General features: G+C 38.3%; 1 protein-coding gene across 4 annotated transcripts in view; it reads left to right on the forward strand.

Annotated features, from left to right (window-relative positions):
* Positions 1-12837, forward strand: part of PARP8 (poly(ADP-ribose) polymerase family member 8) — a 127636-nt gene that overhangs the window by 20289 nt on the left and 94510 nt on the right. The window lies entirely within an intron of this gene.

The raw sequence follows: 12837 nt of genomic DNA on the forward strand, positions 1-12837 counted from the left end.
TTAACTGAAGTGCAGCAAAGGCATCAGTGTATTTGATACAAAGTTAATGCATCCTAAAAAAACATATGAAAAAGGTATGATTTTATTAAAAAATAGACCAAATTTCAATTGGCACCGTATTCTCTGTCATTTGAGAGCCATGTTTAGTCCCTTGACAGATGCAAGACTGTCTGCAATTGACCAAATTAAACTACTGAGACGCTAAGTGAAATGTCAGTATAGCTTATAAGGTTATAAAATTGTCTTAAGTGAATGGTGGCTTAAATATCATTTCTAAATGGATATGAGGTTTTGGTTATAAACCTGATTGTGCATGTATAAATTTATTTGAATCTGTCACCATTTATTGTGTTCATCTGTTTTCAAAAGGAAATATCAGATGAATAGTCAAAAGCCCATGTAAGTTGAACACGTCATTTTTGTCTCCCTAGACCTTAGTTACCTTGTACTTGATAGGGTAATTATAGTACATGCCAGGTCGTCATCTTATCTTTTAGCTGAATTTTATCAGATTTGGCAAGATGTCTTGGTTTTATTATTTCTTTTTTAATTTTCCGAGTTTGGTGATTGTTTTTCCTTCCCAGGGTGTGCCAGGTTAAAGTACTGTGCTCTGGAGTCTGCTCTTTGCAAGCGAGCCCTTTGGTGCAGGCAGCATTCCTGCACCATCAGTTCTGCTCGCTGTGTGCATCGGGCCCTGGCTGCAGGGTCAGGATCCCAGATGGGCTCCAGGCTGGTAGGCTGCTCAGGAAAATGTGTTCCCCACTCAGGATCCTGCCCTTCCCCACTGAAGGAAAGACAACTTAGGCCGTGTTCAGTGCAGTAGATTAGTTCCACTAGTAGCTGAAGATCAGATGTGTTTCTGGGTTGCTTGAAGCATACTCTTTTATTTAGGGTTTTAGTATACGTTTGTTTTGGTCTTGTTTTAAAAGGTAGTTTTGAAGGTCTTGGTACAATAAAAATTATCTTACAGAAAGTATTATTGTTTAGTTAAAACGATTGAATTTGAAAGTTACTTAGCACTGATCTCTAAACCAAATATTGCAGCAAGCAACCAGGAAGTGAAACCTGTCTATTGTTTCTCTTTTCCAAGCTGAATAACGTAAAAAGCCTAAGGGCATAGGTGATGGAAAACAAACTGGTTTATAAATGCTGGAACAAAATGTTGTCACTTCTCCAACAAGAGATGGAAGATGGCTGTGCATCCCGCAGCCTTGAATTTTAACTGGGGTCAACAGTTGCTTAGGAAATTGTTGATTGGAAACTAGTCACAAGATCTTGAAAATTCAGAAGTTATGCTTACAGAAATTGGTGAGAGTGGGTTGTTACATAAAGAGTACCCAAGTTTCACTTTCCTTTGGACATTTTAAGGACATTTTAAAAAGCATACTTTGGGCTACAGGTTTCAGGTTCTCTGCTCCTTTTTATGTTTATTTGGAAAGGTGTTTTATAATCTTCTTAGCGTACAGTGGCATACTGAGTGGCCAGGTTGTGAAGTACATAAAAATGAAAGCTCCAAGCTTTGACCATCAAAGGCCAAGCTTTTATTTCTCACATCAAAGATGAGTTAGTGGTTTCGTCTTAGAGGAGGTGCTGGCCAAACACCAGCTACCCTGTACTTTTGTGTTATTCAGGACTCCAGCAAGGAATCAGGGAGGGTCCGCGGTGGTGACTTACCCATGGTATCCCATTAGGAGGGCACAAGGCTATTTAAGGATCTTTTTTCATGCATTTGTCCATGACTTTTTTCCTACTGACATTGCTGTAGCCCTGGACTTTTGAGCAGTGATGCTGTTTATGAAGCGTTGCATTCCAGAATTGTCCCTAAGTGACAAAACCTCTATTAGCTTGTGACCACAGACTGGGGATCAGCTGATAGGTCTAGTCCTGTTGCTTCAGATATTTAGTCTGATGACTTTGTTCTGCAAAATGACAAAAACACGGGTTTTCAAGTGGTTGGCAAAGGGTATATACTGGGTTTGCAAACTGAGAGAGAGATTTATACGAGTAAGAATGGTGTCTAAGGTAGATTACAGTATTTTAGCACTCTCTTGTTTTGCTTTGAACTAAGTCCTTTCCATGCTTCGTTTCCTCTGGATGTTCCTTAGGTCTGTGTGTGCTGTGGCTTTTTTTTATCCATAGTGCTTAGATACCAGAGCAGAACCCCCCCAAAAAGCCGATGTGTTTTCTTTTTGAGAAGAATTCTTGGCTTTACTCTGCATATAGGTAGGTTGCAACAGTGCCAAGTTCGATATCGCTAAGGGTTTTCATCTTCATCCTGTAGCTACCTCAAGTACACATTAAGTCCAGTTGTCTGTGGTCTTAACATACTCAGAGCCAGATTCTTGGTAAATTAGTGTAAGCCTGTGGAAGTCAATGCACCAGTATTGTTTCAGTATATGAAGGACGAAGGACTTCTGTGTTCAGTAAACTGTTAAGTTTATACCTGTGAGATTTTTCTTCCTGGGCCCAGCTTCTCTGCCTTTACCTGATTTTCCCTGTTGCTCATATTGATTGCATGGACCCCTCCTGGGTTAGTTCTGTTCAAACACTGAGTACATAACCACCTTGCAGATCACACCAGGTAGATAGACCTGATCCAGAGCATATTCATTGTAGCTTCAGTAGAGTTAATTTGTATTCCCACAGGACAGTCCTGAACCAAATGTTGAGGGCATGACTTAGCTTTTGTTCAAGAATAGAGGTGCCAGGGAAACAAACTGAGAACTATTATTTTATTCATTATATAGACTCGTTCCAGCATTTGACCTTTAGATCGTATTAAGCTACTATATATTGTGTAAATAACATATGTGTAAATGATCACTGCATTGGCATAAGTACACCTAAAGGAAGTCGATTGTACATCTGCAGGATTTTTCTTGAAAAGTTAGGAGGAAAGAATATCTGTAAGTGCAAACATATTTTTATTGCATGAATTGTCATGAATAATCTCTTACCTGTGTAGTTTGATTAATTTTTTTTGGACAGTACTTCATGTTCAGACATATTTTTTTTTTTAATGCACTGTGCTCACACTTCCAAATTATTAGAGATGTTGCACACTGTGGAGATGCTTCCTAATTTGGGGAGATTGTAGTTAGTAATTTTTAGTGAAGCATGTCTTTGTACGTAATACGGGCAGTAAACATGAAGCAAATTGTTATCAATTTGATTATTTTTAATTTCACTGTCAGAAAGGGATAGATACCGTATAAAGTGAGGTGTTCATTTGGGTGCTGTGACTGTGCAAGATTTACTTTTCTTTAACTACAGCTGGCAGAATATCAGAAATGGCTGGATTCCTTATGATTTTTACCGCAGGATCTAAAAAGGATATTAAAGTGTGAACACGTTGAGGTGTTTTTTTTTTTTTAAAGAATCTCTCATTTCCTTTGTCCTATTATCTGCCCCTGAATGAAACACTGCTTCTTCAGAAACCCTGCAGACTGAACAGAATTGTGGTCTGTCATCTTTGAAATAAAAATGCATGATGCCCTGAAGTTGTTTTCACTTTATGTGTCATTTGACATGGTTTACATAAAAGCAGTGCTCAGTTGTGCTGAAGAAAAGATGTTTCATTTTCTTAGTGTTTTCTCACCTCCACTTTTTTTTTTTTGAGGCTAACCAAGGACATCATATCAGTCTTGAAATATCTCTTTATTCAAATATGTACTTAACTATCATTGGCAGTGAGGGACAGTGACAGTAAGCTTCGCATGAGAACAGGTCTTATACTGCAGCATGTTGTTAAGAAACTAAATAACACACATAAGAACTAAACACAAAAGCTAATTAGTTCACATCTCTCATTTGCACAGTGGGTTCTTGTTGTCTGCTTTCTCTACATAAGCAGGATGATCATACTAATGGCAGTTCTGCAGATGCAAGGGGAGTTAAATGTTGGTCTAAGATAATTGTTTATTTTTACTTAAAACAACAACAAATTGCTAGCTTGCATTGTTTTGATTTTGAATATTTCTCTTTTTGTTTTCTGTTCGAGGGTGTACACATAATGCTTAATACTGCAACATCAGAGATTGTGATGTAAACTGATGATTTAACTCCCACCTCAATATAGCAGTGAAATATTTGTGGCTATCTAGGGCTAGAGACAAAACCCATGTATCTGAAGTTGTGGCACATTATATGTCCACTACGTGTTTGAACCACTCGTTGATAAATAGATTAATATGATTGTTTTTTCCCCTTCAGTGGCATGCCCTTTGAGTTTTTAGGTTCATACTCTAGTGTTACTTACTTGAGTTTAATAAAATTCTGTCTACATCAGACTTTCCATTTGTTGAATAGTTCTGAAATTCTGATGTCACTCTGGTAATGCTGAAAGTCAAGACAAAAAAAAAAAGTGAATAAAGTAGGAAGGGAGCTATGTAATGGCAGGGAAGAAGCTGTTGGAATGTTCCTTTTAGAAGCTGTGGTGGCTTGCATCAGATGCAACTGTTGCTGGAAGTATGACTTAAGACAAGGAAATGGTTTTGGTGGAATCCATTGCTCTGAATAGTTTTAGTTTAGGTGGAATCATTTTTATAGAGGCCTTAGGAAGGGCTGATGCAAAGGCTGATGCAAGTACGGTTCATCTTCTGTTGCTGATGGCTGCACTTAACTTTGTGTTCAGGTTATTAAATATGCAACTGTATTCCTAAAATCTGTCCCTGCTATAGTAAGATGGATATGAAAAGTAGATACGCACCTTGTACTTAATTCTGTTTATTACTGTTTCAAAATAGATGGAATATTGTACACCGTCTTTCAATTTGAACTTTCTTATCAAATGTGACTTAACATCTTGGTTAGGACTGCACCATTTCCTGGGAGATAAATCTGTGATATGAGATGGAAATCTAGTTTAGATATAACATGGCATGCATTGAGATTTTCATTTCTTCCTTAGGGATTCTGTATCACAGAATCATCTGGGTTGGAAGAGACCTCCAAGATCACTGAGTCCAACCTCTGACCCAACACTAACAAGTCCTCCACTAAACCATATCACTAAGCTCTAAATCTAAACGTTTTTTAAAGACCTCCAGGGATGGATGCAGTAATGTTGAAGACTGCCATGGGTACTTTTAAAAAACACTTTTGTGTCAAGTATTAATTAAGTTTCGGTTTTAAAATCTCTCTTTAAGACAAGCCACTCTGTGAATTCCAGCTAAACAACCTATTCTGATACTATACAGTCTTCTAATATTGGCTGTGTAGTACATACATGAAACTTAGCCATATATTCCTATAGATAGCTTTTTGATAGATAATACTACAAGAGGTTCAGTAGGTGTAACTTAACAAATGATTCATCCTAAAAAGATATCTAGTAGAATGCTGTAGTAAAAAAAAATATGATTAAATGCATTGTTGAGGGTTTGTGAAAAGCAAAATCAAATCCATTCTACTCATGGTCTCATTGAGCTTGTCTTTGTTTGTTGATCTTGTTTCTGACAGATTTTTCTTGCCTTGCTGTTAAAAAATCAGTAGCCTCTGAAGTGAACCATCTCTGCGTCTGGTAAAAATGACATTCTTCAGGGATTGTGGTCCCGTGGAGATCTCAGACTAGTCTGTTGAAGTGAAGGGCTACCCTCTCTCTGCTACATGCTGTACTGATACTAAGAACAATACATTCAAATCATCAATATCTATTTTTTTGTCAGAAAAAATGTGTTTTCAGGCATGTAAATGGCCTAATTTTCAGGAGTGCTGAACTCCCACACTACATAGTGGTCTCAGTATTACCATGCACTGCGTGGCACTTTTCAAAAGCTTTGGGTTCTTTATGCAGGTGTATTTGTATGCACTGGTGTTTCAGTGTTTCAGTAGCACAGAGCTGGGAAAAGTGCTTGAAGGTTTCTACAGAAAACATTTTCAGTAACTTCTTCTTTCTCTGCTTTCATCACATATTTTAACATATTAAGTACCTAAAAATAAACCTGTAGGCTGTCATTGTTAGTCTTAATGTGATAGGACAAATAATTTTAAAAGTGGAGTTCACTGTGACAAAATAAATTTAGATCACTTTTGTCTGTATTGGGACCAATGCCATTTCTGATTTTTCATGCTAGTCCCTAATAATTACCCATATTTTTCATCACTCATAAATAACGAGCTGAAGATACCTGTTGGCATCTTTCTTCCATGGACTACTTACTGTGCAGAATGTGAATTCTTATTTGAGTCAGAGTCAAATCACTTTGAGCCAAAACACCTACTTTAATAAGCTTGAGCAGCTGGAGGGAAAGCAAATTTTAAACTGCTGGGAGAGTTTAGTTTAGTTACAGATAAAACAGTTAGTTTAGTTACAGCTAAAAACGGGATGAAATGTGAATAAATCTAGAAAATGTCCAATATGCAGCTCCACCTTGGCATTAAATAAATCACACTTATGAGTACAGCTTTTAAGAATTAATGTCCTCCTTGATACAGGAGGTTGAAAAATTTTACGGATGTTTCATTTTAACTTGCCTCGTCTGAGGAAAAGGAGCTCCTTTTAACAGAGTAAAATTGACTCATAAAGATAAGCCTGCTATCCTGTGTAGCAGAAGCTAGAAAAGTCTCACTGAAAGAAGAGGGACTAAACAAGGTACAGAAATACATCTCCTTCCCATGCCTACCCCTGACAGAGCCTTCTGTGTGCTCCAGATCTAAATGCCAGATTGTGTCCAGCCTATTTCTATGGGAGGAAGAGCAGGAAAGAGCCTTGCATCAGGACTGGGAACAATTGTTGCTTTTATGAGTCAGGCTTCTCCTGGGAGGACCCATTATATCGAGGGAGCTTTATATCAGACACTGTGTTCCCATACTACAGGGGTTAAACAACATCATAAATGCTTTTGGCATTGTCTAATCCAGTGGGAGTAAGTCACAGTCTTGTACATACTCACATAGGGTTAGTTCTCAAGGAGGAAACAATCATGGGTGGAGGCTGCAGCCTGAGCATCTTTCCATGAAGGCAGAGTACTGTTGTGAGCCGTGCAGAAAGGCTTTGGCTTTTCTTGGCTGTTGTAGAAGACCACAGCCCATCCTAGCAATCAGTACTGAGCTGAATCCCTTTGATGGAGTTCTTTCCAGGGAGACTCGTGTAGTGCTTAGCAGGAGCCCATCTGGAGCAAAGAATTGAGGGCAAAGAGGAAGCTCAGGGAAACAAGCAAGCCCTCTAGATGTCTTCTTCCAGCCCCAAGGCAGTGATCAGAAATAAAAGAAGAAACAGCATGCCTCCTGTGTAATGAAATGTACTGTTTGCCAAAAAGGAGTGCAAAAAAATGGTGATACACCATCTGTAAAAAGAAGTATATAGTTGACAAATAAGTTCCTTTCAAACTGTGTAGCATTCTGCATTTTTCTCCTGTATTACATGTTGCCATCTTGAAATCTTGTTGCTTTAAATGAATGTTCCACTTTATGTTTCTAGGTAAGAATTTTTCATATTTCAAGAGCAAAGCTAGAAGGCAGGATGATTTTGCACTGCTCAACTGCGTGGTTTCTACCCAATAAGGTGTTTGTAACAGCATTTTCTCTCAAGTAGGAAAAATAGCCCATGGGTTAGACATGGTATTCCAGGTCATTAGCTTTTCTACAAATGATAGAATGCTTTATTTTAGGGTTGTTATTTTGTTTATTTGTTTTGTAGTTTTGCTCATTCTTATTCATTCATTTTTCTTAATGTTTAAAAATTCATTTTTAATGTGAATTCTCACCCAATAATAATCATATCATTATGAAAGATAGGAAAATAATTAGGATGCTCTTCTGTTGGAATAGGACCTGTGGTTCATACAGGTGTTAAGACCAGGAAGCACTTCCTTGTCTCAAATGTACTTGGTCAACTGCTTGATCTCTATTACAGCAGGGTAAATCCAGAGTAATTCCTCTCATGTGATGGGGCTCACTTGGGTCCACAGCGATACTGCCAAATTATTTATTTGTTCTTGATGATACGCCTAGTGAGCAGGAGTCCAGGTGACTTTTCAACTGGGGTGTCAGAAAGATCAGAGTTCTGTTTTAACACCGGTATCCTTGCAGGTGTTCTCTCTCATATTTGAATACCTTCCTGGATGGTGGGAGAGTTGCAGTTTATCCAAGGAAACAAAGCTTTCTTTCATACATTCTTGTCAAGCCACTTGCATGGCAAAATGCAAAGATAGAAGGCCAGTTGTCAAAACTATGCTGTTCTGTATCCTTTTCAGCTTTAGCATCTGAAAACCAGGTTGTCACAGTCCATCCTCAAGAATGTAATTTGCTAGGCCACATGAAAATCTCTTTACCTGTCACTCATTCAGAATGATTAATAGATCTTAAACCGAATCCCAAAATGTTTTCAGAGCTTTTTGTACACATAACCATTAGTTGAAACAGTTGCTGATTTCTTAAAGAGAACTGTTCTGTGATTGTATTAACTTAATCTACATTAAAAATGTGCGAAATTACAAGTGTGAAAACTGGTCATTTCACTATATATTTGTTCAAAACAGTGGAAACATTAAAAAAAAAAAGTTTTACCATACTTCAGACAAAAAAAAAAGACAACCTGCAAGTGTTAAAAACTTCTGGAAAACACACATTCAGTTAATGCTTTATAGCAGTTATGGTTACTATCAGTAGTCTTACTGTATGGATAGATAGTTACAAAAATTAATGTTTTCTACAGGTTGAATATGGTTCTATGAACATTACATCAAATCTTTGTACTTTGCCGTAGTTCTAATGAAGTTCCAACTGAAAACTGAGCTTACTAATTCTAGTCTTTTAAGAAGTTGTAAAGTTAGAGAATTATTTTCCTATGAAGATTTAACTGTCCTATACAGCAAGGCTTGTTAAGCTTGGTGTAAAATTTCATTAAGATTTTGTAGGCTTGAATGTTGAAAAAGGACTCATGTTTTATCAGTGGATGATGAGTAGACTGAAACTCATCATATTTAGGTGGCAACAGGGGCAATGTAACCCTCTGTGAGAATCTCCTTGGACGTGTACTAGTTTTGTTAACTCAGGCCAATAGAATTTTTAAAGTAGTTTACTGGTGGTCTCTAGAGTATGAAGTGAAGAGTCACCATCATTAGCTTACAAAAGATGCAGTCTCTTGCCTTTAGCTGGCTTGTGTGCACTTGCTTTTTAAAATTTTTTATTATTATTTAACTTTTATTTACAAGTATCTGTATAACATGAGAGCAGCAGAACATTGGGCATATAGTTGTGCTTCCTAAATGTTCCCCATGCTAAATTTAGCTATTGAAGGAACTTTCACAGCAAAGTTCAGCCTTCGTTAAATGTGCTCTGCCTTTGTTACTGAAATAAAATTACATGGGATTAGCAGCCACCAGCTTAGTTCTTGTTAAGGTATTTTACTAGCTAATCTGTATCTGAAAGGACATCTACAATTCCATGTTTTGGATATTACATTTTGTTTGTTTCTTTGAATGTTTGTGTTTAGTATTCTTGCTCTTTGTACCAATTCATATATTTATTTTGTGTTTAACTAGAATAGTGAATCAAAAGAAGTACATCCTCCCTATGTACAACACTATAGGGAGTAGATGAATAGAAGACTTAAGGCTATTTCTGTATCTGAATTTATATTGTACTGATAAACTTTTATTTGTTTTACGTCATTCCTCTTGTTATATTGTTTCTGTGTTTAAACGACAATAAATAGATAGTTAAAATACTGCTTCATAAAGGTATTACCATTTATTTAAGGCATAAAGAATTATATTCATCCTGTAGTTCATCTAAAACCTGACCTTTGTCAAGGACAACAAACTCACATATATATGGAGTGTTATCAACAGATATGAAGTGTAAATACCTTTTACATATAGCACTGCCTCGCTTCAAATCAGACATGGATGTGCAGAAGGTACTGGCCTCCTAGTGTGCTAGTAAAGATTAGGCATTTGTTGTCTGTGAAGTGAGCAGGAATTGCAGCTACTTGAGTAAGGATAAACATTTCAAAGGCTATCAATTTTACTTGTGGAGGACATAAACTGATCATCATTTAGGGTCAAGAAAAGCTTTTACCCTGGCTACTAAGTCTTTCCCCACATCCTCTGTTAATAATGGCATCATCAGGCAAGAGCAGTGGGTCAGTTCTTTGACTAACTATCAAAGAAGGGCTCTGTGAAAAAATGGCATGTCTTCTGTGGCTTGGCAATTTCTAAAGCATGTCTCCAGCAAATTTCAGAGTATGTTACAGTTGTAGAGCTTTTGAGATCAGTTCTGAGAAAATTGTCATAAATTGCTGGCATTAATGAGCATTTTGTGATTGCTGTGGTTGCTTACAGCATATTCCCATCTGTATTTTGTCCCAAGTTATTCCTCTGTTGTACTTTACGTGATGTAACATTATACATATTCTCAGCTAATTTAAATTGACAAATTGCCATGGAATTCAGTAAAGTCATGCCAACTTACAGCAATGAGGAGCTGTCTAATTATATTCATCTTGTTAAAGAATCTTAAATAGAGCAAAGTGGGGCAGATATGCCTGAACTGATAAAGAAGTTTACCACATGGTAAACACGTGTTCTCAGCAGTGTGGCATTAGAGCCGTAGGTCTGCGTGTGGTGTGACTGCATCAGCAAAAGCGCTGGCCAAGACTTTCCACTTGCAGTGCTAGGATGAGCTTGACAGAGCCCTTGCTGGTCTGTTTGCAATGAAATCATTCCCACATGATCACTTTGTTCCAAGGAAAAGTCCTTTTCCCCAGAAAATACCATCTCTGCACTCCATCTTGAGAGATAATGATGACTTGAAACTGCGGAAGTTGGAGGTTTCACGCCAGTTCTGGCCATGTCATTTCCATTTTGGCTGTGCCACTGGCGAGCAGGGGCTCTATGCAGTTGTCTTCGCATTGCTTCCCAACTTGCCATTTTCCTCCCTTCTGTCTGCTAGCTTTTTGTTTTCCAGAGTTGCTTTGCATGTTGATTTATTCTGACAATAACCATATCCATTGTGATCATATCGTTGGAGCAGAAAGATATGAATTAGTTGGTATTATTAACAGTACTAAGAAAGTTAACACAGAGCAGCTATAGATCTCATATCTTTCACTTCTCTTTATATTGTATATATCCTGAGATGCTTGTTTTGGTTCTTAGGAAGTTTCACCAGAATAATGAAGGATAAGACTGTTAACCAGAGAGATCACGTATTCATTGCTGTTCATTATTCTGGCTTTTGTCTCTAATATGTGGGTGGATAGGATAAAAAAATCGGTTGAAATAATTGCAGCTGCAGCTTGAGTAGTTGGCCGATTTTGATTTAAAAACCTTTCTAACTATGATTTCTGTTGTACCCAAGTAAGACTCAACAGAGATGTTTAGAAATAGTATGCATTTCAGGTCTTTCACTGTAGATGCTGCACACATATAAGAATGTATTTTAGCTTGAATCAGTAATTGCTCTATGCTCTTAGGCATATTAGAAAAGGTTTTAAATAGGACTGCAGAGTAAATAAAATAGGTGTTGCTTTACTCTGTGTCCTTTTCCTAAGTTTCCAGGCTACTTTTTAAAAAGCACTCTTTCCGGACCTTTGAGATTATTTCTCCACTAACTTCTCTTTCAGTTCAGTCTCCCTTGGATATATTCTGATACTTCCATCAGTAACACCACACAATTTGTTAGGTACATGGTGCTGTTGTCACTCTGAACTTCCAGGGTGTTGAGTACTTGCTTTGGGAATCATTAAAACCTTCCTTTAATGCATTCATCCAGTAATGTAACTGATGTAGGGCAACTGTTTGCCCTCTGTGATGCTTTTTGAAGTTTTCCCTGGTTGGCTTCTGCTTTGTTCTGTACTGATTTATGTGACAGGTGAAAGCTGGTCCCTTTTCATGTCGCAGGCCAGTTGGCGGAGTTTCACCGGTGCGAGCCAGGCTCCTTGGGTATGTCGATGCTTTTTGAAAGGTGAGGCTTGAAGACCAGGTGTGCCTATTGGCACTGGGCCACTGCGGCCTGCACCACTGCACGTCCGAGCGACTGTTCTCTGCTGGTGCCAGCGCAAGCGCGACGTGTGACGGGCTGACAGATAGCCCAGTTCCTCGGCCCCGTGTGGTGGGAGTCAGCCAGGGGAAATAAATTGTGAAATACTTCAGTGAAGTAATGGCAGGGGGAAGAACACCCTTTCCTTGCCAGCTAGAGGACCGTCAGGCAAGCGGAAGCAGTTCTGTGAATTCACTATCTGTGAAATTTGGAAAAAAATAGGTTAAAGGTGGATCGCAGGCCTTACTTAGCGCTTTCCGGCGAGCTCTGAGTTCTTCAGGTTGAGCATAAAATATTTGCTGCTGGAGAGGAGCTAAGCAGAGAGTATTTCTTTTCCATTACCAATTTCATATCTTGTATGCAAACCTGCAGCATATGCAGCCACTCCAGACCATATCAAAAATGTGCATGCACGTTGGTTTTAGACGTTGCCAGCTCCCTCTTTAGCATTCTGCCCCTTCTCAGAGGTTTTATAGCCCAGAATACTACATCAGTTGCGCTCCATAATAAGAATTTTCTTTTTCTTTCATTCTTTGAGTCAAATCTGTGCGCATTTTTATATGTACATGCAAATGAGTTTAACCCCTCAGGTTCCTGGTAAGTTGCCACAATGGCCAGAAGCGTGGCAGAGGTTCTGCACCATCGCCTCGGGGAGCACTAATGTGTGACCATACACAGCAGAGCCTTGTAACAGGAAGGGGTTTGCTGTTTCCTTTTCGTTGTCACTGTTGTTGCATGAAGGACTATAGAAGAGAAATCCGGAGGGAGTGGTAAGAAGAAAAAAAAAAAAAGGCAGGGGTTTGGATTCAGCCAGATTACAATGGTGCAAAGTAGAAGCAATGTCATAAATCT

Source organism: Aythya marila, assembly GCF_965140915.1.
Source record: "Aythya marila genome assembly, chromosome: Z".
In the NCBI taxonomy this organism is placed as follows: domain Eukaryota; kingdom Metazoa; phylum Chordata; class Aves; order Anseriformes; family Anatidae; genus Aythya; species Aythya marila.